Raw genomic sequence first — 24,804 nt, forward strand, 5'->3', positions numbered from 1 at the left:
TAGTTACAATAACCATTGTATTTTATTCAGATGTAGTTAAATTGTATATATGTTATTTTTGAAGAGGACATCTTGTGATGTCGAAAACGTTCGATATTTAATTTGTTGCGTAGTTTTGTGTTTCTGTAAATATAATACTAAACTTGAGTATGTTACACTTGATCACGTTGCTCCGCTTCGTATGCCTATGGTTCAACAAGACAAACTCTCTACCGAAGCTCTATGTAGCCTACTGTATTTGTTTGGTGGTGGTCAGCAAAAAAAATGAAGTTTTTGAAATATGACTTCCACATGGGCTACAACTTAAAAATGATTTGATTGACTGAATCTTTCTCTTCGAACTGAGAAAGCTGCTAATTCTGGTAGTTTTACATACTTGTAGAGGCTTTGAACCACTGACGCAGGCCCGGTCGCCAAGATTGACAGAGTGAAGTTTTTGCTTGTATTTGATGGGTTGTCTGTGAATTATTTAATCTACAAAATGTAGCTGAATGGTGAGCAGTCCTTGGAATACGTTGCTCAAGCACAAACCCCGAGAGTCGAACCAGCGCGGCCTGATCTTGAAGTTTCTTCGTTCATAAAGTCAGCAGATCGAAGTAAAACAGCACCATAGCAAAATATCATACCATTTAAATTACTGGAAGGGTTATTGCATTTTTCAGTATTACTTTTTTATCATTGTACTTAATTGTGTAGGCTAGCATTTGCTTCTGTGGCATGTCTGCCTGTGTTAATTGTGCTGCTACGCACAGACATTGGTTTCCGGCTAATTTAAGAGGCACTCTCTTTGAGTTGCCGAGTGGTGAGCGTTTGCAACTTGCAAGGACGTCGGTTCGACACCACTGAAGAGCACGAGACTTTGTAATATTGGTCAAACTCTTAACAATTGCTTTACCGCTTGCTTGGTCTAAATCTTGAACCTCGTACCAGAGGCCTAGATACAACAAAAAAAGCAATTTAGGTTAGCTACTTCGTGCAAAAGATACCTTCTGCTATTGAATTTAGTATTAGCCTATTTTGTACATATGTTTTGACTATCACATTGCATTTCGTTTGTCGAAATATTTAGTGAATTTTCTAACAATGCAAGTTCAGTTGTATTTGGGAACCCTGCCTTTTTAACATAAAGTGTTTACGACCGTGCGAATTAGATTAACATTTTATTGTCTCACTGTTAATAATCCTTGTATCCAACGAGGAACAAACCATAAAAATCGTACAAGCACTGTTGTCGTCTTTTTATTGTACACTGACTCTCTATGCCATAGCGTCAATGCATGGTATGAACATTAGGCTAATGCTTCACTCAAATTAATACGAAACTTTAGCAGTAGTTTGAGCAGAATGAAATGTCTTCTGATAAGCTTCGTTGACCACCAATGTCGTTTTTATTTCAAGATTTTAAAGCAAAAGTATACGTACCAACTACCAACAAGTATCGCTCATCACACTGTTTGCTTCGGGATACGGATTTAATGCTTACTGTCTCACTGGATGCAGCTTTAATGCCGAATCTTAATACCAAATTTCAAGAATCGCCTTGTGAATTAAGATTACAATTGTATGGAAAAAACTTCAGATAGCGTTTATTGAATACCAGCAATCAGTACGAATGCCTTACGCTAAATGTGTGTGGTTTCTATTTTCTTACCTGAGGTAGCCTACTCTATTACTTTGAGATTGAAGATGGGCGCTGCTTTCCGAATTACAAAAGCAAAGGACCTACATGGCTGACAGGCCATTAATTTTTTGCACCTGATTGTCATCAGCTGCGCTATACAGTACATGACTTAGGCGAAATTATTCAATCTTTTTTTATGGCACCCTTGTAACTTGAATGTCAAGCGTTTTAAACATAGCAAAGCATATAGCTGACAAACTTTACATGATTTACTCAGAGAAAACAAAAACATCTGCTAATTGAACAACTGATGCAAGCAGAAATAAGTTTCTATTTCGTGTCCTAGCTAGCCAACTGGTCACAAAACCTTGGCGATAGCTGAATGACTATGATGTCTAATGGATTTGAAACGTATTGTAATAAAGCCATGACCATAACCGTGCTTTGGGAAAGCACTGAGCTATGCCTGCTTGAAGAATTAAAAAAGCAATACTGTATTTCAAGAATACAAAGCTTTCATGAATTTATGGATAAATATGTAGGCTACAATCTAAATAATATCACCAAAGCAAATGTGCCATAAATGCGGTAAAAGCGATCGTGATCTCGCTAACGTGACATCACCACGAGGATATATCTACAGCAGCCATGAAATCAGCATGGCTGAAATCAGTCATTTTTTATATCGATTGGTGTAAGAAAGGACTGACTTGCTGTGTTGGCTGGGATAAGACAATACGACATACAGTAGGCTAATCAGCAACTGACGCATCAACAGCAAATTTCCACAAAAGAATTATTTGAGGAAACATGCGGTTTGTTTCTGACGATTAGCCTCTGGTGAAATTCAGCTTTTTAAATCTTTGAAATCCAATAGTAGCAAACATCTAAAAAGCAAATTCAGTAACATTTTTTGACTTTTTTATTCACACGATTATTCACAAAGACGACTAAACTGCTGTAGGCTACTGCTTTAAGATTATAAGATGAACTGTTAGTTTGAAACAGGTGTAACAAGTAAAAACTAATTGAAAATAACTTAGTTAAATCTCAATTAAAGTTTATGATATTCTGATAAAGTGAATGGGAAGGAAACTGTGAAAGCTTCTTACAAGTTTAGAAGTCTACAACATTGTAAACTTTAAAACTTAGACAAAAGTAAACAAATATGCCGTGTTTTGGACAAGCGCTTGTAGCTACAAAATGGCCAAACATTTCCGCGACACAATCGACTGAGCCATATCGGTCTAAATGTCGTTTCTAGTGCACTGCTTTAGCTTCGGTCTTGTGCGAAACGATTAAAGCAAGCACACCATCTGTACAATATTGTAGTAATTTTAACGCAATCAAATTGTTTCAAGACACAAGAATGGTGGGTATGTTAGTTCACGATAATTCACTAATATTTGTTTTTTTAAGCAAATGTAGGCTATAGCTTGGAACTTTTGGAAGACGCGAAGAAATAAGAGAATTTACGTGTGCTGTGCAGTGTGCTAGCAGTACCATTTCTTGATTGGATAGGAACTCTAATTCCTGAAATACATTGATAAAACTTTTGTTTACGATGCCTTATTTGTGCACTAATTCTATAGAGCGATTAGTATTCTTAAAAAACTTATGTTAAGCATGTCATTTAAAGCAAACGAACTTACAACAGGAAATGTGGGCTATATTTTTCTTAGAAAAAAATCCAAACTAGAAGAAAAAAAATTGCTGAAACAAATGTAAGAAGTGTTGAAATCAATGAAATTAGCAGGCGAGCAGCACTCATCCTTTTGTAGCCTACATGGACATTGTGAACTGATGCAGGTGAGAAAACCACATAACCTACAGTAGCCTGCTGTATTTATCATGTACATAAAGTTGAAGTTAATCAGAGAAAAGATAAATCTAACTTTTTATTGAACAAATTCAAAAAAGCTATTAAAATCCATCTCTATATCATAACCTAGAAAGTTATCGAGAAAAATGACACAGCATAGAGATGGGAGTGTATAAATCACGATTAGCACAAATGCACTGGTTAGGACCAAAAATGGAAATGCATCAAACAAATTGATAATAACAATTGAGGTTTTTACACCAAAAGTGCTCAAAAAGTAGGTTCTATACCTATCAGGGTACCTGGTTCTTTTGGCAAGAACCCCAGTAGTCCAGTCAAAATAGGGTTTGACCCACCACTAATTGCAAATGTTTCGACCCATACATTTTCTGAGAGCTTACATCATACAGAATAACATACTAAAAATCTGCCACGAAAAATTTAGTGGAACCCTCTTTTTAGGGGTAAAAACAAAATGGCCGTCATGTGTCCTAAAAATCTTCATTTTTCCATATTTTTTCACCTAATTCATATAATTTAGGTCTGCAAAAGAGCTGATTCTATACAGGAATCCAAAAACAGACACTGGAAAGTTGCAATATGAGACAAAAACGTGTCTTTTTAAAATTTACAACAATTAAAAAATAAAATGGCCTCCACAAGTCCCAAAAATCTTTAATTTAACCACCATAATCGGAAAAGTGGTTTTGAAGATTTTGCGTGTTTAGTTTTGCCCTCATATATGAGTGCTGGCGATCAAAGGGTTAAGGTACCACGTCCTCAATGGTCTGGCTTCATGCAACTTATCCACCAAGGAGAACATCAAGACAAAACTTCCGTCTTGTTCCTGCCCATGATTGCCATGGACTCCAGTGATCTCTCATGAAATTCATTTCGTCTCATGCAACCATACAAAGTGTGTCCTGTCATCACACTTGATCAACCATTGTGGCTAAAGGCATTTAGCATGGTTGAAAGTCAGCCAGATCTTCAACCATCTGTGATAAGACTCGGAGGATTTCACACCAAGATGAGCTACCTAGGCAGCATTGGACATTTGATGAACGGAACTGGACTTCAACAACTCTTGGAAATAGTTTATGCACCTAGTTCAGTGGTCCACATGCTGTCCGGAAAAGCAGTGAGTCGCGCAGTCAGAGGACATTTTTTGGTGGATGCAGCCCTTAATGCACTGTTAACCTCGTCAGCATTAGATATCAACTTGTCTCATATTCCTGAATCTGATGGATGCTTTTCAAATGACCACGAACAGGACAACCACTTGATTCTTCAGTTGAGGCATCTAATGAAACGACTACTATTAGGCGCAGTGTCTCCATCAGATTTAGATCAGAATGAAGTGCTTCAGTGCTTAGAACAGAAAGTACAGAAAACTATAGACACCCTAAAAGAATTTAGAACAGCACGACTTTGGCTACAATACATTTCGATGGTCACAATCCTGTGCAGATTCATTAAAGCAGAGCGACTAGGCTTATGGCCATTGCATCTGCAGTCCATGTATGAAATGCTTCCGTACTTGGCAGCATCAGGCCACAATCACTATGTGAAAAGTATCCACTTGTACCTAGCCAAGATGTCCAAACTTCAGAGTGAGATGCCTCTTGTCCACAAGCACTTCATGGAAGGACATCACGTTGTTTGTCGCACAGACAGATGCTGGGCTGGTCTCTGGACTGACCTGACAATCGAACAATGTCTAATGAGGAACCTGAAGTCAAGGGGTGGATTTACAAGGGGGCGTGGATTGACAGAGACACAACGACTCATCTGGGTTCTATCTGCACCAGCATGCGCTCAAGTAAATGAAACCATGCAAGAGTTCACAGGGGTGAAATTTCTCACCAGTGAGCAACACAAAGAGAGTAGCCCAGCAAGGATGAGCAGAGATATGAAAGATCTTCAAGATCTACTGTAATTCAGTATTTGACGTGAGAAATCCATTTCGAAAGGATGGCCCATTGGCCCACCAAGCCTGAGAAGCATAGTGACAGGCATTGCAGCTCATGGCAGTGTCAACTGTGACTCAGCATGGGATGTAGGTATGAAAATCTTTGCACTAATGCCTGGAGTAAAGGTGACTGAGCATTCCTTCAGAAAGAAACACCAAGCCATCACCATGGGTGCAAAAGAATCGGTCAAAATCAAGGACAGGGAAGTGAGTGTTGATCCCATCCTCCTATTTCAACGTTTTGTCTGTGCTGGCACAACTACGAATCAGCTACCAGATGTATTCCAGTATGAACTTTGTCCCTTTCCATCAGCCTTGTTTGAATCAAAGTCCATCATTAGACCAGCCAACAAGGTCTCCTTTGCTGACTTCTTGTGGTCTTCATCAATTGAGTCTGCTCCAAAACCATCTAAGCCCTTAGTCCAGCATGTACTAGATGGAGGTGCCCTGCTCCATAAACTTCCTTGGACAAAAGGAGCTGCATGGGATGAAATCATGCAGATGTACACTGATTATGTGATGTCCAAATATGGAGCCTGTATTGTTGTGTTTGATGGTTACACAGATTCGCCTTCCACAAAAGATGGTGCTCACTTTCGAAGAACTGTTGGTAGGATTGGGGCTGAAGTAATCTTCGATCCAACAATGAAGCTCCAAACCAAAAAGGAAGACTTTCTTGCTAATCATAAAAATAAACAGCGACTAATCCATATGATGGGGGACAGACTCGAAAGAGCAGGATGTGTTGTCCACCATGCCAGAGGAGATGCAGATGTCCTGATAGTAGAAACCGCGATGTCATCTGCACAGCAACAAGACACTGTAGTTTTAGCAAGTGATATTGACATTCTGATTTTGCTCATACATTACAAGAAGAGTAATACCACACACAACATCTGGTTGCAAACAGCATCTAAAAAGGACACTAAAAAACCATCAAAGTGCTGGAACATTTCAGTCACCAGAAAACTTCTTGGAGACACTGTGTCAAATAATCTTCTCTTTGCCCATGCACTGTTTGGGATGTGATACCACTTCAAGGGTATTTGGAATAGGCAAACAGAAAGCTGTTACAAAACTAAGAACTGATGAAAACTTCAGAACAGCTGCAGTAACTTTTATGTCATTCTCTGCAAATGCAAATGATGTTGTAAAAGCAGGGAAGTCGGCTCTAATTGCCATGTACAATGGAAGGCAAGATGATAATCTTGCCGTTGAGCACATCTAAGATATCAAATTTTCTGTGGAAAGACAGCAAGAAGTACGACTGCAGTAGACCCATGTTCTCTTCCTCCCACGTCATCAGCAGCGAGGTTTCACAGTCTCAGGGTATATCATCAAGTGCAGGTGTGGCTGGGTCATGAGACAGATGTTCCACCGGAACAGTGGGGTTGGCGTTTTAGTGAAGGCAGTCTGGTGCCTGTGATGACAGACAAACCTCCAGCTCCATCTCAGTTCCTGGAAATGATTGTCTGCAACTGCAAGACCGGCTGTTCTACACTTCGATGCACATGCCGAAAATCTGGTTTAGAATATACAGTTGCATGTGGTGAATGTCATGGGTCATGTTCAAATTCGTCATTAGGCCTAATGGAAGACATTGACTCTGATGATGATGCCTTGGTTTGAACTATTAATTGTTTGATAAAATTAGGTCTTTTACAGAATTAAATTGTGCGAATTAGGTTAAACGATAAGGAAAAACAAAGATTTTTGAGACTCATGGTGGCTATTTTATTTTTAAATTTTGTTATAAAATTTTATTAAGACAAATTTTTATCTCATTTTTCAACTTTCCAGTGTCTGTTTATAAATTTCTTGTACCAGAAATATAGAACGAGCTCTTTTACAAAACTAAATTACATGAATTAGGCGAAAAGATACGTTAAAATGAAGATTTTTGGGACACATGGCGGCCATTTTGTTTTTACCCCCAAAAAGGGATGTTCCACTAAATTTTTTGCAGCAGATTTTTAGTATGTTATTCTGTATGATGTAAGCTTTCAGAAAATGTATGGGTCAAAACATTTGCAATTAGTGGTGGGTCAAGCCCTATTTTGAGCCGGATTGACTGGACTACAGTGACATACTTGACGGTTGAAACAACGATTATATTCCTTGCCTTCCTGTCCATAATTTTATGTCCTAAATCACCAGGCTTATACCTGAATATAGGATAATTGTTTTAAGACTATTATCTGTCATATATAGTAATGAAGTCTCTCAAATATGACCAAATAATGGTCAAAACTACAAATAATAGTTTGCAAAGCACAAGACTTTTACTAAAACCGGTCAATAAATTTGATGAAAAAGCTTGAAGTGTGCAACATGTTTACTTACCATATAATCGTACGTTGGAATAGCACACTAGAAGAGTCTACTACAACTCAGCAGTTGTGAACTGAGCATACAGCAGTTGAGCAAGTGACAACTGAGCTAGCAAAACTTTAGCAAGTGGCTGAAGTTGACAAATGATGAAACTGAGCAAGTAATAACTGAGCAAGCCAAAACTTGCAATGTTACAAGTCAGCAAAATCAGTTTAACAAGCAATGACCTAGCAAGTCCGAGTTGAGTAAGTCTCATTTGCTGACTTGGCAGTAGCTGAAATGTACTTGCTGAGTTGAAGCACTTGCTGAGGTGCCGCATGGCGAGTGGTTTGACGACCCACCAGAACAAAACGAACAATATTAATTTCAAGAAAATATTTACTTGGCAGTGCATTTGCCGCTAAAAAAAAAAAAAAAAACGATAAAAGCAGTCTAAGTATACTAAATTGGTTGATCTACCAAATCCAGCTAAAAATCTTTTATCGTTACCTCTCCGCTTTATTGACACCGTCCGCTTTATTAACAGCAAACACTTTCGTCTATCATCCAAATAGTCCAGAAAGAAAGAGAAGCCATATTGCGTTTCTTAGAGTAGCCTGCCAAGACATCAATTCAGTGACTGCCTGTAAAAATACAGCGTGTTAATATAACAGCGTAGCCTACTTCACACTGCTGTACGTATTATACAATGTTAGCATTACACTAACACTCTACACACAAACTTAAAGGAAATGTTTATTGCAGTGTACTTTGAAGTATTCTAACTTTTTAGGTACGTGGTCCAATTACAAGACAAAGTACAAGTGAACCAAGTGGCCCACCAAAAAATCCTGTATTTAGTCAAAATCGATTGCATAGCGGCTATAGCCTACGTACAGGGCTATGTGCCAGGTACCAATGAAAACCATAGACCTCAAATCACGATATTTATAATAAAAATTCACTGTATTTAAAGAATACGTGGTGGTTTCTTTAAGTTTCCAGACCCCTTTAAAAGGCTTCGGACGCCTAAAATTATCTCCCTACCCGAGTCCAAAATAACTTCCTGGACTCCCTGTTAACGCTACTGCCTACATAGGCAATACATTTCAAAGTGAAAAAAAAATGCATTTCATCCATTCATTGCTGGCTTGTCACACCTTCTTCATTTCTAAGTGTTTTTGCCTTTGCTGTTTTTTGATTCTCAGTTTTCATGAAGTAGCAGAGATAGCAAACTTTCAACGTTTCATTTTAACACTTTTGGTTATGTGTAATCCTTGGATGTATTCAGCTGACCGCGATTAGTTGTCCGAAAGAGGCTCATCAAAACTCAATTATAAACTTTGTTAGGCATGGACTCTCGACATTTATTACAAAAGTAACTTACAGTAGCCTACTTGGGACTAATTTCCTACTACACGTGTAAGAAAATGACTTCAGGTCTTGAAGATTGGACAGCAAAAACTCAAGAAATTTGTCTAAAAGCAATAAATAAGTTGGAGACGTTTATCTTTTAGACAGTGTTTTAACTTTTTGAATTATGTCTTGAATGTTTGAAAAATCGTCTTCAGACAAGGTAAGCTGAATCCAGACTAAGGAACAACATTATGTTCAGCTTGCTACTTGTACAGAAAAAAGTGAAACAAATCCTTTACTTTTGTGACATTAATTTTTCCTGAAAAACAAAGATGATTCACATCTTTGTCTTCGTCTATGAAAAAAATATGTTCAAAAACATCCCTTGTCAATGAAATCAGATGGTGAAAAATTGTTAGGCCTATACCTCTGCAGGCAACAATGACTAGAACTGTGCCCGTGCACGAAAGTTGAGTCAGTTAATTGTTAAATAGAAATGAGGATTTTTCAACGTTCAGATAATGTGATAGAAGCCCAGATTAGGACAGTAGTATCTTCCAGTACTGCTATTACCCAGTATTTCGTTTGCTGCTTATGAATGAAACTTTTATTGATGATATGTTTGTTCTGCATTAGCATGCTTCTGTAGGATCCTAACCTTACACTGGATTGGAAACGGCCGACTCTTCATAATGAGGCTCAGTAACTTAGCAAAAACCAAGCTTATGAAAACAAGACCAAATTGCATTTTAGGGCAGCCACTTAAACAAAGACTTACAAATCATTTTATTCTTTCTACAATATGATCAGTAGGTCACTCATTTTTATTCACTGGAGGCTTATGATAGGCTACTGAAAACAAAATACACAGTTCGGCTTGTTGCTTTGTACGTATAATTGCAGCAAAACTAAAATGGTAGGCTCATAATGTTCATGCTTATGCTGATCAATCACTCCTCTATAGACTTACAATTAATATCAGCACCTGTGTCATCGAGGTAGTCCAGTCCAGTGACAAAGTCAGCCTTCAATCATTCAAAATCTTGCCGATGTCATGGCCTGTCACTGGAGGTTGCCTTGTGTGGGCTTTATTCCAGATAGGAGCAATTTCTAAGAACATGCATAAAGTTATGACAGAAAATAAATACAACTCTAGTGTGTTCTAACAAACAAAACAATGTCCTTTGCAACATTGACTAAATTTACATTGCGAAGGATTAAATCTAGCAATGTTTCACATGTTTCAATGTGAAAAATAAAAGCATGAAAAAGAAATCGTTGAAAATATTTAAATTTTGAAAATGTAGCTTGCCGAAAATATTTTTCTAAATGCTTCGACCTTGAATTTTAAAATTTACAATATTTAAAGTTGCTGAAGCTTGTTTGGAAGATTTCCACGTGATTGTATTGGCACGCTAACAACACCCATTGCTTGTTTTGCTGCATGCATGCATAGGCTACATGTGCAGACATAGATAACATTTTTGAGAAAAAAGTAATTTTGCTTGGTAATTGTGGGTTTGGGTTTCATTTCCTGTTTATTGTTTTAAACTCACGTTAGTTTTGATCAGTACACCAACTTCTATTGACTTATCGCCACAATATAATACTGTACACATCGAGTAATCGTTTTGCTAAGCAGCTGTTGAAAGAAAGCAATCGCCGTTGTAGCCCTTGCAAGGTTTTTTTTTATTGAAAGAAGAGAGCCGGTTGAGTTAAAGCCTCTTAGTTATGTTTTTACAAGAAAATATACTGGCAGTTCTAGGTTTGAGCAAAAACAGGAGAAAAGGCTGTGATTGGTAAAACATATTTGTCTGATTTGCTTTGTCTGTATCAATAACTCATATCAGGTGATGTCTCTGCACGACTGAAGGAGAACAGAAAAGGAGATTGTCTAATCTATGATGCATACAATTTTTTCGGACCAAAAACTTTGCAATTTTTGTAAACAACCAAGGGAACACCCTCCTTCATTCGTCACAACTGCAGTAAATATGTTTTCAAGAAAGTTTACCTTCAGGCTAGAACATTCTTGGCGATTCCAACAGAAAGATAAAAAGAGATTTTTTCCTTCCAAGCGACGCTATCGGAATGCATCTGATTTATAAAGAGTTGTGCCGCTATATCGCATGAAGATTTGAGTGGCAATTCCATTATCAACCAATGGTCTAATTATTACTATGAACAAAAATTGATAACACAAGTCTGAAAATAAGCAATTGTGACCTAAATACATTGAAAAAACAATTAAGAAAAAATAAGTTGATTTATCAATTAGTTTGCCTCACTGGTTCCACCTTAGTCATTACAAATAAAATGGCAACACCATTTAATCACTGTATCAACTAACAGGAGGACAAACTCACATCAAACTATCTCTTTGATGTGTGCATCTCTTTACAAATTAATGTTGAAGGAAATCAACACTTGTCAACCAATTCATGATGCCAGATAGTTCACCTGTTTATGTGCAAATAACATTCTTTTCGTCTAACTGCACAGTTTATTTGATTTGCTATGCCGGGATCAGAAAGGACGTGTTTTATCTTTGGACTAAATTTATAAATACACCAACAAAGGTGCAAATTTATATGAAGTGAAAATTGTTCTTGTAGTTAAATATGTGTTCTAGCAACTGATGTTTCCAAACGGTTGTTTATTTTGAGTAACAGTGGCGTAATGTGGCGTAATTGTCGTCCTTCTATTTACGTCTTCCAAATTAACTTTATTACACCGATTTCACTCACTACTCACAGTATCAAGACAATTAACAAAACACGAAATCATTGCTAGGTGTCAAATGATGTTATTTAGTACCGCAAGCATGTAAATTGATGAAAATGTCAGAACTTCTTAATTAATGCCGTCTTGACCCCACTACGTCAATTGAGAAGTTTTTTTTACTTAAAGTTGCCTATTACATTCGCTAGACCTACATTGAAAAGTAACTCATGTTACAAAATTATGTTCACGCTAATTCATGTTGTGTCTGGTTGTTATAATTCAAAAAGGCATATGGCACGCTATTGCATGAAAAGTAGTTTCTTTATGGCATTTATGCGATCTGTGGAAGGACTGGGCTGCGTAACTACTGCAGACTAGCTGCAAACAACCCTTAATTAAAAAAAGCAATACAAAATGGCCACCGACTTCAAACAATCTTGTGAACGAACGCTTGCCTAGTTGCCTGCAGGCCATATACGTTTTACTGCTTGACTCACGTTTTATGACGAAGAAAAATCTTGTGAGCCATAGTTTCTGGAAGGTATGCCTCAATGAACACTTTTCTATTTCTCTACCTTAAGAATCTGAATGAAAATTTGGGTTGGGGACAAAGGAACTTCAATAACGCAAAATTCTTAACGAAATAATAAATAATAAAAATGTTGAGGTACCAAAAATGAAAATAGTGTGGTTGAAAATTTGGGGGTTTGTCCCCAATCATGTTGACGGGTTTTGTTTTGGTCGCTGTTTGCGTATTTTGTTGCCCTATTTACTGTCTTTTCATTTAGGACGCACACTGAGTAGTTGACCGAAATCATGCAATTAAATTATGTTTCTATAAAGGTTGGAGTAACAAGGTTTGGTTTAAAATTGAACATGTCGGTAGAAAGATTTCAACACTATTTCTTGACAACGTTTTGTATAACCTTGTGTACGTAGTGTTGCATTGCAAGACAATCTCAAAAATCATTCCAAAATATCTCCACCTTTCTCTAAAGTACGCAAGGCACATTTACCCTATTCACCTGTTAACACTGAATGTAGGTTAGTTTAATAGTTAACTTACAAGTAGCCTACATAGTTGAGTAGGCTAAGCAATGCAATTACTTTAGAATGTTGAATTACTTTCTTATCTTTAGAGCTGTACAAAATATTTTGCAAAAAGAAAAGCAAAAATACTTTATCAGAGAAAAAGTGCATGTAAGCAAAAGGAGCATGTTACCAAGTATTCGCTTCAGACGCATAAATTGTATTAGCTTCGTGATTGCACGAATTCTTCTCTTTCAGCAGGCTTCTTTAAACATATTGTAACATCCATACTGGTTGTGAGACTTCCATTCGAGAATGTGTTTAATTTGAAAGACAAGCGTAGCCTATAATGCAATTAGGATAATTATGATAGATAGGCTGCTATCGACATTAATGCTGCGAGAGGCTGTTGCAAGCCGCATGAGTAACAATGTCAAAGAACAAGAAGACATCAAAACCGCCACCTATCATCATCCTTCTTTTATACGTTCTTCTATGGTGAGAAGACAAAAAAAACACTCTAGTCCCTCGTTCCAACCGTAGCTAAATATGTGGCAGGTAAGGGTGTAACAGCCCATCTTTTGTGTCATCCTTATCATTCAGCAGAAACAGCCTGATGCTTCAAAGAGTGGTTGTAATGAAATATCTTTAACCGTACCTATTCCTCGTCTTTTTTGTCGTAAGATTATAGGTTTACAACAGCTAAGCCTTAGGCCTAACTTCTCTTCTGATGGTCCTTCTCTGCCATCTCCTTCAAAAATGTGTCTGATTGTAACTACCCTTTGTGGCAGTTTCCAGATGTTTAGAAAAAGATCAACGAAAAACAAACGCACACAAGTAGGCTACAGCTCTCAAACCAAATTCAGTGTAAAAACATACGTTTCTACTTTTTATTCTTAAAAGTGCTAATTTTTGACTGTGAAGTTAAGACGTGGTCCAGAAGATACTTTTGGTTACAACATGCCATTTGTACCAAGCGCAAATTAGCTTTATAACGGCTGAGGTATTTGATACATTATACAGAAATGGTAAATCAAAACCAATATGCTCATTATTCTAGTGTGTGTCTAGCCTAGAGCTGATAGTCAGCAAGAGTGTCCTCTTTTCAAATTTGGTGATCCTCCGTATGGACTTTATTTCAAACGAACGACAAGAGCTGCCAAATCTGAGAGTAAGATAATGTTTTCAAGTCTAGGCTACCTCCATTTTCTAACATATGTGCCATGAGACAAATACCAGCAAAAACTTCATGTTCAAACCATGGTGGGTATAGTTGTGACAAAGCAATCTTAGAGTTGTGACGTTGGAATGTTGACCTAGGCTCCTCTGCCAGGCTTACTTGAAAATAAGATTTACACCACTAAGGCATGTCGTTACCATATAGATATAAACGTGGTACTTCACCACACAAGTCTGAAGGTGGTATTCACGACGAAATCTTGTCGCTACAACGTTATTTTTGAGCGCATATGTAGCACCAAAGAACTTGGCGATAACGTTATTTAACCACACATTTGCTACCAAGTTGCGGTTTAAGGGCTATTTTGCGTTAAGAAGGCATGTTAACATCAAAATTAAATTAATAATTTACTATATTATGTAACTTCAATTTTTGACATCATTAAAGCTTTTTAGCTTTGCTGAGGTAGCCTACTCGTAAATAAACGCTGCTATTCAGACTGTTATGACATAAACAGAAGTTTAATTGAAGTAATTCCATGAAGCTTTAGTTTAAGATATTTTCACACGCTGCATCTTATGCAATCAACGTTGTATTGACGTGGTTGTGTAACGTTTGTTTGTTTGTTTATCTTTATCCTGCATTGCGGGAAAGCGGACTTGAGCGCTATGCATCGGTGTACGCCTTCCGACATACACCTGACCCACGCTGCAGCCGACGGCAATGTCTGTTTTCCGGTTGTCTACTTTACTTATGACTTAAATTTGGTACTACCCATTACTCGAAATCGATCACTAGGTAGAGGCAATTATCGTTAAGTTTCTTGCCCAGAGAAACAACAGCAAGTGCGGGTGGCTGGAGTCGAACATGCAGGCTCTCGACTGCGAGCCCAACGCGCTAACCACTCGGCCACGGCTGCCGAATTTCAACTTTAAACCAGAGTTGTACGGATGTGGATTTGTGACACTACTACAACTTTCAAACAAGCATGGGAAAATAACTCGAGTACTTTGCTGAAGGCAATACAAAAGCAACTCGAAGACCACGCTAAAACCAACATGGCTGATAAACGTCCATACTGCGCCACGGTCAATCCCACATGCACAACAAATAACGTGCATCAACTTTGTGGTAAAGTCATTCAAATTGAAACAAAAGTGATAGAGTTATGCAAATGCAACGTTCTTTGCCATAACGCATGCATGTGAAATAATTATAGTTCAAATTAACTCGTGTTTGCATCACGTGATTTTAGCGACGTCTAAACATGATTGTGTTGGCTCGAATGGTGTTTTGTGAATGAATATGCTAACTAGTACCCTTACCAATTCAACCTTTAAAGTCGTAAAACTAGCGACAAACAGATAAAGCCTAATTGAAAAGCTAAAGTCCTATGCAATATGACATTCATCCATATAAAATCAATTCAGCCATTATTCATCTTCTTCCAAACTAATGGTTGGTGATAAAATGCCCCTCGCAAAATTATGGCTAGAACTGAAACATTCAAAGCTTTCTCGAAACCAAATAAATGGCACCAATTCCTATTCATTTGAATTTGTACAAAAGTTGTTGAACAATTTGTTGCTGTTTCATTCTTATGCATGATCTACATTGCTCCTTTCCAGTTTTTTGTTCTTCCATCACATTTTATAAAACCAGGGCATAGAAATGCATGCTGACATGCATTATTGCTAATTAAAACTTGTAAAACGGTTTTGATTAAAACAGGATCTGCTTCCAACAATTGATTAAAAATCTAGTGATGCTACTTCAATCCATTGGCTTTTTAAATGCTGATGTTTGGTCATTCTGAGAGGTCTATGAGTAACTAAGATCCGAAGTTACATAACTGTGTGCCGGAGGCCAAAATGACTCCAATTTTAAAATATTCTAGATGGAGAAGATTTATGTATATATTGATATATTTAACGTATGACATGGTTATGTAATGGTTCAAACCACATGTTGCATAACGAAAATTTCCTGAAAGTCTATGTTTGATTGTATAACTTATTGTCACTACTGTATCATTGGACCGTTCACTTGTGTCGTGATTGAATTGCCTCCGGCTTTTTGTTACACAACCAAACAGCTGATTTGGAGGAGCTGTTGGTCACTGCTTAAGTTTTGCAAAATATGAACAAAGTGAGTGTCTCAATTAACAGCTTAACATAATAGTTTTCTTTGGTTTGTTAACCATATCATTGCAACTTGTTGGATGTGGGTTTTATTTTCATGTTTGACGTGGACTTTTTAATATACTTGATGTAACTACTTGTATTGATGTACTATGTGCATGTACAGTTGAGAAGGAGCGATCTTCCTGACGTCAGCACTACCTGACTACTCACTATAGAGCAGCGAGCATTGTGTTTCTCTAACCATACCGGTGTAGCTTCCACACTAGCCATCAAGACTTTTCCCAAAAATATGTGTTTGCATGCATGTATGCCGTGTGATCTAAGTAAAAAGGTTGGAAAGAGTTGCTTGTACAAACATCTTGTCATATTTTGAGTTAGATTTTCTACCAAAACGTTCATGCACACTGGTCAACTCTTACAATTAAAGAAATGGTGGTGGTTCGAAAACCCTCACAAATGGACAAAAGTGATTATGAGTGATACATGTCAAGATAGCTGACAACATGGTTGTGTAAGCCTAATGCATGACACGGAGATATATTTTCCTCTACCTCAACCATTATTGTATCTAACGCTTCAGAATACTTTGGCCTTGGCTAAAAGAACTTGTGTTTGCAGTGTTTGCTACCGGTAGCTTTAACAAAGGGGTCTAGGAGTACTTTTAGACAGGGTATGGAATGGAAAACGTTTCTTGTATCTTCCATGTTGAGATTTTTTTTATTCCATTATAAAAATCTCCCATTCCATCTCAAAAATGTCTTCCTTCTTCAAAAAGGAAAAGTAAAGAAAAAGGTACCCAGAGCGCCAATATATCTAGTCCTGATATTTACCAGATCGGGTAGTCTACGGATCTGACCAGATCCTTACCTGATCTGAGTCAGATAAAATGGCTGTCTAGGTAATAATTTTATTTGTATTGACGTATAGAATTGAATTTTTATTCTTGCGCAATATTGTATGTATTATAATGAGTCGTTGCTCTCAGTGCTTTACAATATAGATAGTGTAAGTATTGTCAAGGCTATTGAGATAATTTCGGCCCAGAGATCTCACTGGACCGGGGCCAATGACTTCAATGGCCAGGTACCAGTTAGTGGTTACCAATTAGCAGTGATGTACGCGCATACAAAAAATGTTGACGCCGTCAGCGTAAACGCAAACGTCCGAAAAACCATACGCCGTATGCGTCAACGTAACTTGTAAAAACGTTGGCGGCGTCAGCGCATACACGAGCGTAAACTCATTATGTTTGCTAGGTGCCAAACATTCACACGGTATAAACCACTCGAAGCAAACAAGTTTTATTTTGAATTTCCACGAAGAAACACAAGCATCTGAAAGTGTTCATCTGACATTTTGCTGCGTTTTGGTTCCAATATGTCTTTGCCCATTGAAAACATTCTTTCAACTGCAGCGCTGGAAGGTATTGGCGTGTTGTAGCGAAAAAAAGACATTAAAAAGTATGCGTTGACGCTATACGCTAAAAAAACCGCGAAAACTTTACGGCGTAGCCTTAAGCGACAACTATTCAAAAAAATGTGGCCGTAAGCGTTAGCGTATACAAAAAGTCTACGCCGCAAGTCTACGGCGTAGAATTTGCGGCGTATACGTACATTTCTGCCAATTAGTCCGCCCCATTAGCTCAGTGGTTACGCGCTCGACTCAAGACCACGCGGCGCTGGTTCCGCTTTCGAGTTGTGCGCTTGTACAACGCATGTTAGAACTGCTCTCCATTCAGCGGTACCTACAGTAGAGGATGGAATAATTTCCAGGCAACAACACTTCAACAACTATTGGAAAACTTCACTCTGTTAATGGCGGTAACCGGCCCTGCGTCAAAAGCTTCTACAAGTATCGCCCCGTTAGCTCAGTGTGTTAGCGTGTGACTTCGTGAACGAAAAAGCTTCAAAATCAAGAAGCGCTGGTTCGACTCTTAGGGTGTGCGCTTGAGCAACGCATTCTAAGGACTGCTTTCCATTCAGCGGAACCTAATGGATGGAATAATTCCCCGGCAACAACACTTCAACAATCGGAAACTTCACTTATGCGAAACTACCAAATACCTATCAAGGCTTTGTCAGTCCGAGGATAAAGATTCAAAACCAACCAAGTATGCGAAACTATCAGGAATAAACTATCAAGGCTTTGTCAGTCCGAGAATAAAGATTTAAAACCAACCAAACCAACCAATGATATCTCCGGCTCCAAAGGCTTCCAGAACAATAAAGCTCAGGAGCAGAAAACATCTATGATAGGCCTACCTTTTACAAAACGTCCTTATATCACTACAATTAAGTCTAAAAAATTGATTTATTCATTTATTATTTTTTGCTGCATGCATGCCTATTACTGTTTCCAAAGTTGTTTATTTGTTGTTTTCTGTTTTTCCATAGTTACTATTTTTTCCTATTTGTTGTTGCTGTTGTTGTTTTTGTTTTTTTTGTATGAAGATGGCAACTGACTTTGTTGACCCTGTGTGCTTTCGCTGTCACTCTGGTACCAGCACTATTTTCAAAGTATTTATTTTTTTGTTATAATTGTAGTTCATGTGCTGTCGTACTTAAAGAAATATAAGGCATCATTTCAAGGTTTTGTCGGTCCTAGGATAAAGATTCAAAACCAACCAACCACATCTGTAACGGGACTCAGGGAGTACTAGAATTCGTTGTAATCTTAATTTGTATTTTTCCCAATTGACCTCTGTTTCCACACCATTGTGAGTGATGTTACAGCTGTTTTTACCATCACAATCCGTCTTCTGTTTTCTGTGTTCTCATTGTTAGAGTCTGTTATGAAAAATACCATACAGCAGAAACTCCTAACATATTCGATAGCATTTCCGCGAATGCGTAAGCCTGAACAAACTTCATCTTTTTTACTAATGGTCATTATTCTTGTTTTTTGCGAGATGCATCTGCTGACCACATTCTTCACTTTTTAACTGGGCTATCCAAAAGTTCCTATCTTCTGCTATATAGGCTACTTCCTCCGACCAACACTATGGCGTCAGTACCGTATATCACAAGTTGGTTACCATTTTTTCTCTAATTTTTACAGAGCCTTTAAAATTGTTGAAAGCTTTTCTCATTATGTGTTTAGTATATGGGTTGAAAAGATATGGTAACAATCAGGGGTGTATTTCTAGCATTTTATTTGGGGGGCTCTATTAACACCTAGCTGTGTTGTTATAGACAAAGTATGTATAAGTAATCGGTGAAGGTGAGCCAACAATCTTTACCTTTTTTAAAATGAAACACTGTTTAGTTCGTTTTTATTTCTGAACATCATATCGAAAAACAACCCATGCTAAAACATAGCTTGAAGCGCAGAAAAAGGTAGAAACAACAAATTGTGAAAACGTGGTTGATTCCGAAATAAAATTATAAGTTTGAAATTTGGCTTGGTTGCTACACTTCCCCTTTGCTTTTTCTTTACTGCGTAGGCTTACACTCGAAACTCGCTTTGTATGAGCTAATTCCAATCTCTCAACTCAATTGTAGGCTACTTATTTGTATGAGCCAATAAGCTTGCAATGTGACAGTTACACTAAAATCTCATTTAGTTATTAACGAATAGTACAACTCCAAATACAGCAAAAGCATATTCCAAGTTGGTGCAAACGAGATTGTACAAAACAAATAGCCTGTCTGTCAGGTCTTTGGTTTTATGGGCTAAGTTATAAGCACCACGACAGTCTTTGATTTTAGCCAGCAAACAGTTTTTGCACACATCTGAGTTCATTCAATATGGGCAGCTTAGAGTGTTTAACCTGAGTATCCACAGCCGATCGATGAGTCCGCAACCACTTCTGAGTGGCCGCAGTGCCATTCCATATAGGCTATGAGGAGGTGGTCCATTGATGCTGATGAACAACATTACTGAAGCAAGTGATTTCGTTAGCCGTGATCGTAGCGGTGTGATGACCAAGTTCATTTGTGAAAATCCACGTTCGGCTTCAGCAGAACTTATAGCAATCATGTTTAGTACTACGTTCTTGAGCAACTTTATAGTATCTGGCATATGGTAAGGATTGCAACGTACAATCGGAAATAGGAGTGGTGACATAAAATCTCTCCTCTATTTTCCGTAATATCTGCTACCCTTCTTGCCATAGAACTTCGATTACAGCAAGCCATAACTCTGGTACAATAATTTCCAAGCTCTTCACAGAATTTTTATTGTTGGTGTCCACCATCCTGCTTCCAATGTTGTCAACTGAAGCTTGAATAAACCGATTACGACCAAAAGAAGGATAGTCTCTACATCGAGCTTTGACGTGACGATTAGCTACTAGGCCTACGAAGTTGATATTCTCAGTCTGGAGAGTTTATAACAAAAGCGATAATTGCCGAAGACAGTTTTTTAAAAGCGCCAGATCTTCTACGAATTTCTTGGTGGTCATTTTGATGCAGAGACCTCTGAACATGGCCCGATCTGTTTCTCTAATATTCTTCCTTTCTGCGAGGGCTGTGAAGTGTTTATACAATGCTGGGAAACTATTCCACAGAGCATTGATACTACGATGTGAGGATGCAACACAATGCACACTGATAATTATAACATTACATTATGACATAACATTATAATTATAAATATGCATATTGCATTGCCTGTGAGCTTATTTTTTGCTCAGGCAAATCCTGGCTTGTTTATATTCAGGCTTGTTTGTGCTTAGGTAAATGGTAGATTCCTTACAGCTTGAATTACTTAAGCAACTTAAGTAATTTTTAATCGTTACTCATTACTTAAGTAAAAAAATCCGTTACTTGAATCCAGCCTTAAACTTACCATAACAACAGCCATCACACTTGTATTTTTGTCCAATACTAGACAGGCAAAGATATTCAACACCTTCTTTGTCGGAAAGTGTAGCCTATTGTGTACCAAGATTACGACTAAGATAGAAATATCATGTTTTGTGATAATATACAGCGCATTCGGAAATTGCTCTCAAAAATATCGTCCGTGCAAATCCGATGAGTTTTTATCTATTTTTAGACATGTTCAATATGTGTGGAATATTGTCATATTTTCACATAAACATTGCAGTCAAAGCAGAACTGCACAATTCTGGAAACATGTAAGTTAATGTCTACATGTCCACCACCCCACCGCCAAGATAAATATCGAGCGACAAAGCGATTGCAATTTCATAATTTTGAAGTTGGATCATGGCAGTTTGCAATAAAAACAATGCAACCATTGAGAGTGGTATTTCTATTGTGTATGGACCTGGTATCAAGATCTTTATCGTTAATGCAAAATGATAAATATAAACAAACAGAAATGTAATTGCATACTCCGCTAAAAGCAGATGAAGTAGCACAAAATTAAGAACAGAACTTTACCTTGCGATCTTAGATAAGAACGGTTTTGTAACCTTTGCGATTTTCCAATCACTGTTTGAAAAATGTGTATTGTGTAACGACAGTCGCTTTTTGTCAATTTTTTTCTACAGTTGCCATAACAGGCTATACCACTTGACTTTTGGTAGAAGGTTAACTTTCATATTTCAGAAAGTAAAAACTAAGCGATCTTACAGGTTGTGATACGATTATACTGTGGTTTCACAGCAGAAGTCAAGTGATTTTTACTGTCATAAAAATGGAATTTTCTTGCTTGGGTTTCCTAGAATATTATCAAAAAAAACTGTGTAGCCCTGTGTTTTATGAATAAACTTCTTAATGCATCAAACAACTCTTCAGATTGTATAAAGATGTATGTTACTGCAGATTGCAACATTAACCATCACAACTTAGTTCAAGTAAAAACTTAACATAAGTTTATCGAGTCGGCATATCTGCAAACAGCTTAGTTTTAGAAATTCAAACATTAAAATCAGAAAAACAAACAAAAAAATACTCTACGAACAACAAACTCAAACAAAAGAGATTCAAAATGTAGCCTACGTAAGGTTTCTTGGAATACCAATTATCTTATTTGAGAAAGTGATAAAAAAGTTGTAATACCTTTGAACTTTTATTGTGAAACACAAGATTTAAAAATTGCTATTTAACCAATGTTTGTTTAATTAAGACTGTTATTATGAGATTGTTATTAGAAGCCATAAGATTATGGGTAGTTTGAGAAAAGTCTGATAATTGCAGAGTAAAGTTTGCATACAAATTTGATAATTGTGCAAAGACAAGTCCAGGTACAAAATTTTAATATTGTATGTTATTACATGATTTTCTTGCCACTTATTCATACCAGATTACTTTAATTGTTTTTGAGTTGGTAATCTTTTTTGAAACAATTTAACCAGGGTCTTGGCAGAGATAATATGAATCCGATACCAAAGAGAGAACCTGGCTAATCCAACAAGACATTTCTAAAGAATGAAAAAACATTACCTCCTCAAGAAATGAGAAATCAGTAGCAAGTTCAACGAAGAAAAAAAAGCTTTCAATAAATGAATGTAGTTGTCTCTGGTGGTTTCTGCAAGTTTGGGGCCGGTGGTTTCTTAGTTTGGGGCGCTTGGAAAGATTGCAAGGCTCAAAATTTATATACCGGGCGGGGGTCTAAAAATATCTTTCGGATCCCCTGTCAGGTATGCAACAGGAGGCTGGCTTCATTGGTCCCAGGCTTTGGCGTATGTCAGCTTGATTGTCACCCCATTGTTTGTTGTTTACATTTACTTCGCCGAATGCTTAATATTTTCGTAATTACCTTCATAATTTGCATAAAAATTGTCATTGTTACTGCTCGTAGACTAATTTTGCAGACTATTTTGTTTCTTAGCAAATGGCAACCACGTAACATTTTTAGTCATTTCCTAAACTAAACTGATGTAAATTTTACTGTACTATGCTGTGGATAAAGTTGTATTGAAGAGGGTTCAATACCCGAAATCGCGATATGCAACAGAAGAATTTCAAATTGGACTTTGTCATACTTTTTTGAACATTGAATTTCCAGGCAATGCATGTTTTCCCATTTTCTTATTCTGTTTGAATTAATATGTACTCTAAAAGGTCTTCGTTAATATTATAGTATTCACATTTTTCTCAAATTTATTGATGCTTTTGTATCTGCTTTACGCGGATCCCCGATTAACAATACGTTGATACGGGTTTAAAGTAATCGCCCCCTTTTTTTAATAATTTAAACATAAAATACTTTGACAAAACCAAGCGAATTAACGGAAATGAAAAGCATGGTGAAATTACTGATAAAAAGCAAAAAACAAATCAAAATGAAAAATCAAAAGGAAAGTCACAGCTGATCAAACTGTTGAGGACAAAAATAGTTAGGTCTAATAAAACATCGCTTTTATTGTGCGCAAAGCATGAGCAAACATTGCAGATTGTTAGAATCCCATTATTAGCAAAAACTAGAATAGAACATAAATTTGTTTGACTATCCATTTAAATTCAAACTTTTTTTACATACTCTGGTATTAAGAGGTTCTGCCCAACCAAAAAAATACTGCAACATTAATGTCACAATCAATGTGCGAGGTCTCGCGACGGGCTGCTTTGTATCTTGACAGAAAGTGTTATTTTCATTATGGAATTTTGAGCGATGTGTTATTATCGGTTATGACCTGAAGTAACCTTTGATGCGAACCTCGAACATTCTGTTGTTTTCTCAATCACCAAATATCGTTTGTCATGATGTCACAAGGATGTTTACCAATGGATCTCTGATTGCGAAATCGTTATTATGTAAGAGTCTTCTACCCTACGTGACCTTCTTTAGACTTCTTTAAGCTTCTGCTTGTTGACATTTATTGCAACTTGACAGAACAATGTGACATTACGTAACCTTCTCGATGTTACTAGACCGAAACAACCTTCTATAAATAGTGGTGTGAATTGATGGATTATTATTATTACGAGTTGATTATGGGAGTTGTATTATGATGAGTTGATTATTATGATGAGTTGGTTATGAGAGATCATTGCTGTAATAGTAGCAGTTGTTAATAGACGCAAAGATTATTGTTGATCGAGAGTTGAAGTATTGAATACGAGTAAAGCAAAGTTGATGCTAATATAATTTCTGATTGAAATTAGAATCGTATGAGAAGCTGTGAGTGGATCACGTTAAACTCGATCAAAAGCCGCAAGCGTTGGAATCTATTGCTGTTTACTGTTACTTTGATTAATTGCTGGAAGTGGTGCACCATTCGTTGGAGTCCTTCAAGCGTTTTCATATATATCATTTCACTAGTAGAACTATCCGTGAATTTATTTGACTGCTTTTCGGTTTAACCCATTAAACTACGTCATTGAACCTTTCCAAGTCTTTTTCCTGGTAAGAGATAGAAAGAAAACGTGACAATTAAAATACATTCATGTTTAAAAAAATACAAGAGTAGGCTACCTGAATTCTAGTAGTTACGCCTGGATGAGAATTTATACTATTCAACATTCACAACAAGTTTTGTTTTTGCAAAATCGTTTTACTAAGAATTTCACTAAGTCCTTTTCGTCACCTTGTCAATTCCATATTTAGTAACAGCTCAGCAGCCGTCCTTTAAATTTTGTTGGGAGAATGAAAAGTGGGAAAAGTTCTCACAAATCAACAACTTCATTCAGAAATACTGTTGTTTTGATATTGTTAACAGAATTCTTGCGGTCAGACGGACGACAAGCGGAGCGGATTTAAAAGCCTAAAAATATTTCTGTGGTTCAATAAGTT

General features: G+C 37.2%; 2 long non-coding RNA genes across 3 annotated transcripts; both read right to left on the minus strand.

The window, feature by feature from the left end:
* Positions 1-1,868: 1,868 nt before the first annotated feature.
* Positions 1,869-7,482, minus strand: LOC145782996 (uncharacterized). Its single transcript, XR_014290892.1, has 2 exons — positions 3,746-7,482; positions 1,869-3,154 (listed from the first exon to the last, which is right to left on the minus strand). It is a non-coding gene; the product is annotated as an uncharacterized LOC145782996 (long non-coding RNA).
* Positions 7,483-7,494: 12 nt separating this feature from the next.
* Positions 7,495-12,220, minus strand: LOC145782995 (uncharacterized). 2 transcript variants are annotated; one of them, XR_014290890.1, is made up of 4 exons: positions 11,096-12,220; positions 10,067-10,191; positions 8,236-8,369; positions 7,495-7,580 (listed from the first exon to the last, which is right to left on the minus strand). It is a non-coding gene; the product is annotated as an uncharacterized LOC145782995 (long non-coding RNA). The 2 variants fall into 2 exon arrangements; XR_014290891.1 differs by having other exon boundaries at positions 10,052-10,191.
* Positions 12,221-24,804: the final 12,584 nt, after the last annotated feature.

Source organism: Aplidium turbinatum, chromosome 14 (assembly GCF_918807975.1).
Source record: "Aplidium turbinatum chromosome 14, kaAplTurb1.1, whole genome shotgun sequence".
Taxonomy (NCBI): Eukaryota; Metazoa; Chordata; class Ascidiacea; order Aplousobranchia; family Polyclinidae; genus Aplidium; species Aplidium turbinatum.